We start from the raw sequence: 6,370 nt of genomic DNA on the forward strand, positions 1-6,370 counted from the left end.
AAACTTTATGAGTTACCTAAAATGCATGAGTATTATGTTCTTTGCAACTTATGTACTAAATGTCCTTATGATGACTTTATTTATCACAATTTGGGTGCACAATATGAAGTGAAAATCATCGATTTCATTCACCTAGATTTACACCATTGCAGATCGGTTATGTCCCATGACTTTCTCCAGTTGGAAAGCCTTATCCAAATAGTCGATGGGTTTTTATAGTTAAATGTGGACCATTGGCTACAATATACATTTTCAGGACAATTCCCTTCACTCCCTTATTGAGAAGTGACTAAATTGACCGCAAAGTGAATGGAATTCACCGCGAAGTAATAGGGAATTGACCGGAAGTGAAGGGAATTCACCATGAAATGCATGGAATTGATTGTGAAATGCATGGAATTGACAGAGAAGTGAAGGGAATTCATCGCAAAATGCATGGAATTGACCGTGAAGTGAAGGAAATTCACCACGAAATGCATGGAATTAACCGTAAAGTGAAGGGAATTAACCGCGAAATGAATGGAATTGACCGTGAAGTGAAGGAAATTCGCCGGAATTGACCACAAAATGCATGGAATTGACCCTAAAGTGAAGGGAATTGACTGCGAAATGCATGAAATTGATCGTGAAGTAAAGGAAATTCACCGGAATTCACCGCGAAATGAATGGCATTGACTGTGAAGTGAAGGGAATTGACCGTGAAATGCATGCAATTGACCGTGAAGTGAAGGGAATTGACTGTGAAATGCATGGAGCTAACCACGAAGTGAAGGGAATTCACCGCGAAATGCATGGAATTGACCATGAAGTGAAGGGAATTGACCGCGAAATGCATGCAATTGACAGCAAAGTGAAGGGAATTAACTGCGAAATGCATAGAATTGACCATGAAATGCATGGAATTGACCGCGAAGTGAAGGGAATTCACCGCGAAATAAATGTCTTATTGACTGAAAGTGGCCTTAGTGAAAAACTTGAACTTGTGACATGAATCAGGTTATGCCGACAAGGATATCAGATAAGAGTTCCAGATTTATTATAACTAATTTCAATCCAATCCTACTCATACCACCCAAATCTAATTTTCATAACTCGGATTATAAGTATAATAGTAGCAGGTTCCTGAAATCCCTCTAGGACATGGATTTTCAGAAAGTATCTGGCCAATCATTAATATTTATTCAAGGTTTGAATTGTAGTGGTAAGAATTTCGTAATTTAAAAGAAAGCAACAAATGTATTTAATATATAACATTCACAGTCATATTACAAAAACTGCATTACAAATTACATTATTCCAGAAGTATTGGAAATTTGCAACTCCGACGATTGTCCTGTTTGTTTGCAACGTCCACACTTTATTATTTTTCGTTCCTTTCCATAGGAAAGGATCCGTGCCTTCTTCGGTCTTTCAACTGACCTCCTCTATAGCAGGGGCTTGATACTCGCACAATACTCCTTGAATCCAGAAGAAACTTCCTATTGACTCTTATCCCGTACTGGGTACACGGAATCTTCATACGTGATATGGTAATTTCTCACCGTGTACAACGGGGAGCGGTATGAATAATGAGGAAGATTATAGTTTTTACATGCTAAAAGAACATGAAAACAAGGGGAATTCCTTTATTTCAAACTCGCGACATGTACATGAAAGTTCACTAAGCTTGACAGTATCATTGTAGTCTCCTACAAAATAGTATTCATCTTGAGAAATTGCATGGCAACGAACATCTCGTGCCTTCGGTATGAGATCCTTTAATTATTTCTCGACCCACGGTGTCAACGGTCCAACGAATGATGATGCTGCTTCTCTTCTCTTATAGAATATCTCTTAAATTTTCATTCTAACCGTCTCTATCAGCATAGTCACGGGATATTCTCGTGCTTCTTTGAATAGAGCATTAACATACTCAGCTATGTTTGTAGTGACCAAATTAAATCTTTTTTCTGGGAAGTGCGAAAATGTCCACTTTTCATACCTTATTTCCTTCATCCATACATGTACCGAGGGGTTAACAAGTTCAATATCATGCATTAACTTTTCGAACTCAGCCCTCATACAAGTCTTCACAGCTTGCCAGTAGTAGATTTCTAACGACTTGTCTTTGAACGTGTCCACCAAGTTTTGGTATATATGGTAGGCGCAGTAGCCATGGATTGCTGGTTAAAAGACCTGGGGAACTTCTTTCATTAGACCTTTATGCTAGTCTAATATGATCACAAGACTAGGTAGATCCCCTAACGAATAGCTAAGGTAAGTAAGGAACCAGTTCCAACTGCTATTGTTCTCTGATTCTCCGATACCAAAAGCGATTGGAAAGATATGATTGTCCTCATCCAAGGCGTAGCGATGAACAGAACACCATTGTACTTACCTTTTAGATGCATCCCGTCAATAGCCAAGACCCTTCGTGGAGATGTTTAAAAACTTCTGACGCACTGTTTGTGCGCAACAAAACATCTCTCGAACCTCGTCATTTGTGGATCCACAACTAGGGCAGTGACTATCCCTGGGTTCGCCATCCTTAACTCATGCAAGTACATCGGGAGTTCTTTGTAAGAGTCTTCATAAAACCCCATTACGCGATTGACTGTAATTTATTTAGTGCTCCATGCCTTCTTATAGCTAATAAGAATATTATATTTCTCTTACATTGCGAATATAATGTCCTTCGGCCTTAATCCCAGGTGTTGTTCAATGCAATTGACAACCAGTTCACTGGCTAGCTTACTGCTTGCTTGCTGATAATCGCTCTTCATCCATGACATTCTATATGTGTGTATGGACGTGTAAGTCTTAATCTTGAATATCCCCACATCATTCACCTTATATGTGTATACCCTTCATTCACACTTATCTTTCATACATGCCACGGTGAATTTCTTGGATGTGGAATACAGGACCTTGTATTGAAAGTTGTTACGAATTACAAATTGACTCAAAACATACTTACACTGGCTCTTGTCTTTAAATGTTTGGCCAACGACTATATCAATCAGGTCATCAAGTGGATATGAATACAGTGACAGGTCTGCATTGGTAAAACCAACATCCTCGAGAGGCACAATGGCAAAGCCAGTGGTGAAGTACGATGTTCGAGCCTGCTCGGGCAATGGAATGTCACTTCCACTTACGTTTTTGGTGTTAGATGTTGAGGAAAAATCTACTTTTGTAAATGAATGTGATATCGTATATTCACTTCTAAGCTTTAAGTTAGTCGACGCCCTCACTTGACTTATCATGAAGTTTAATGTCTAAGCCGGCTCGGGTACTGGAGTGTTGCTTAGAGGAACCTATGAAGGTAATGCCATATATTCATATTTCAAGACAGGTTCCTCACCAAAACTTCCTATTACTGGGGCGTCATGTTCAAAACCACTATAAGCCACCGGGTCTTCAAGTATTGCCTCATTAACATGCTACATTGTCTCGATGAATAAAGGGATGTAGTGATCCGGATGCTTCAAATGTGCTGCTAAGAACATTCTCACATCTTCGTCGTCTTCAATTACAGACAGAGAGACTAATTCATTTGTGCAAGGATACAATGCGTTCAACCTAATATCATAATCCTCAGGTCTACTCTTCGCAATCCTGTACATTTTCGATAAAAGCTTATCATATGTAGTGTTAACGCCCACAGCAGTAGTTTTTGAGTCTCCACCTTTGTAAGGGCATCGATTGTTTTCACTTACTAACTCCCCGCCATATGAGCATAGGATGATTATCGAAGCCATATAACTCATTTAGTATTAACATGTATAAGGTGGATTTAACCAAGTAGTAGGAAATCCACCATTGTACTAGCTCAAATATGAACGACTTATCGATTTTTTTTCAAATTCTCAATTGCAGGGATGTATGCCACTCAGTTTGCGATGATTTTCACTTACTTCACGGTCAATTTCACTCACTTCTAGGGCAGGTTCACTCACTTCTCAATCTTAAAGTGATTGAAAATGACCGCAAAGTGAGTGAAATTAAGCACAAACTGATTGAAAATGACCGTGAAGTGAGTGAAATTGACCGTGAAGTGATTGAACTTGAGTGCAAACAGAGTGAAATTGACCGCAAAGTGAGTGAAATTGACCGCGAATTGAGTAAAATGACTGATGAGTCGGTCATATTTGAGTGAAAATGACGGATAAATGTGTAAACTTTACTGAGAAGTGCATGAAATTGATCGATAAATTCATTACATTTACTATGAAACATCGTTAAATTGATCATTCACTTCTTGAAGTTAATGGTAAAATGTGTGAAATTGACCAAGTAGTGCATGAAGTTGACCGCTAAATTCAGTAAATTGACCGGGAACTAAGTGAAATTGACCATGAAACTTCGTCAAATTGACTGCGAACTTCTTAAAGTTTATTGGATAACCACGTAAATTTGACTTACAGTGCATGTGACCACGTGAAATTGACTACAAACTTTTGGTAATTTCTTCAGATTTTAAACATCTTTACCTCCCACAACCACCGTATCAGTGAAATCCGTGTTCGAAAAGAAGAATAAGAGTGCGTTGATGTGAAACACGTTCTTTGGAGAAAAGCTTACAAGATTTTACATTTATTAATGTATCCACGTCCTCTCAGAAAATGAATGCAAGTAGCCTTGAGTAGAATGGAATATGGAAGATGTAATGTGATAGTAGGATGGAGATTCTATGGAGATTTAATGTAGAAAATGGGTGAAAAAGAAGGAAAAAGGATAATAGAGATGAGTTAGGATGTGTATTTGTGTGTATGGGAGAGAATGAAGTGAAATTGACAAGGCAGGTGTATTTTCGAATTGTGAAAAGTTGTCCATACAGCAGGGGAGTACTCTTGGAAGGCGCGTGGGCCATAAGTGGGTCGTGTGTGTGTGTGTTGACACACACATATAGGTGGGACACAACATGCAATTGACAGGTACAAATTTCTGTTGGGGATTTTTATGGGAAAAATTCCTAGGTTTTGAAGGAGAGAATTATTGAAATTGGCATGATTGTTGTTTCTTTAAAAAGTATCCCATTCAAGGAAAAAAAAAAAAAACAATATATTTGAGAATTGAAGGGCTCACGTCCTCTGTGTCAGACATCCAAGTCCTCTAACACATATACTCAACGGTGATGATTACCCAAACAAAACATCAGGCCTATCAAATCATTAGATAAGTTAGAAGTGAATTTAGATTTTTTGGACGGTGTAAATTATTTTTTATCGTGTGGCCCATCGACTGTTTCGATCCACCCTCTTTTCTGTTCTTTTGATCATCATGGTAGGGTTTATCTATTAGATGCCTTGGATGTCAAACACATGGCAATTGGGCCCCACAATTCTCGACTTCAATACTTTCTATATATATAAAAAAAAAAGACAGAAGCATTTTAGTAATTTCACACGTCCAAAAGCACTGTAATTTTAAACAGCGGAGACATTATTTGGTAAAACCCAAATTGGCAAAGAATTTTAATTTTATAGTAAAATCCCATAAAAGCCATTGATGGTATCGTACAGTGCACCTTCCTTGTGAAAATGGAACTACTTTCAATCCAGAAGATCTAAACGTCCATCTCGGGCGCGTTTGGGCGTTGGGATTGGAAAGGATTCGGTGGGATGGGATTCAAAAAACATAATTACCCTGTTGCCATGGGATAAGAATAATTCCATGCTTTGTTGGTAATCCGGTGGTACATTGAATGGATATACTAACCATCATTCGAAGTTATTGAGAATAACACACATGTGTTATATCTAGACCGTTCATTTGTTTTGGAACCTCATTTTATGGCATGGGCCTAAAAATGAGGTAGATCCAAAACTTATATAGCCCCATTGAAGTTTTCAAAGGTAAGTATTCAATCCCCGTTGCTTTCTATGGTGGGGACCACTTGAGTTTTAGATTAACCTGATTTTTTGGCCCATGCTCTAAAATAATCTCAAAAAATGGGTGGACGGTGTGGATCTAACCTACACATCATAGTGGGACCTACACAACTTGCTAACATGGAGTGAAATTGGCATGGGACCCAATGCAATTCCATCGACAGCTTTTCCATCCTCCCCAAACATGGAGTGGAATTGGCACGAGACCAGATGCAATTCCATCCCACCTAATCCCTTCTAATCCCAGTGCCCAAACACTCCCACGCACCATGCTTTTTGGAGGACTTTTACAAAAAACTACTTTGTTAATTTGGAATTTACATTTTTGGTAACTTGTTAAAGAAGGTATTTAAAAAGCCACCTTATTAATCGATATAATAATCATACTATGTTTGTGGCTCAGGTGGGCCCCACCGTAACGTTTCGTAAAATCCTCTCCGACCACAGGTGTGTTAGCTCATGCTAGGCCAAGGGCCTCAAAAATCAGCTCCACTTGT

The sequence above is a fragment of the Magnolia sinica genome, chromosome 5 (genome assembly GCF_029962835.1).
Source record: "Magnolia sinica isolate HGM2019 chromosome 5, MsV1, whole genome shotgun sequence".
NCBI lineage: Eukaryota > Viridiplantae > Streptophyta > Magnoliopsida > Magnoliales > Magnoliaceae > Magnolia > Magnolia sinica.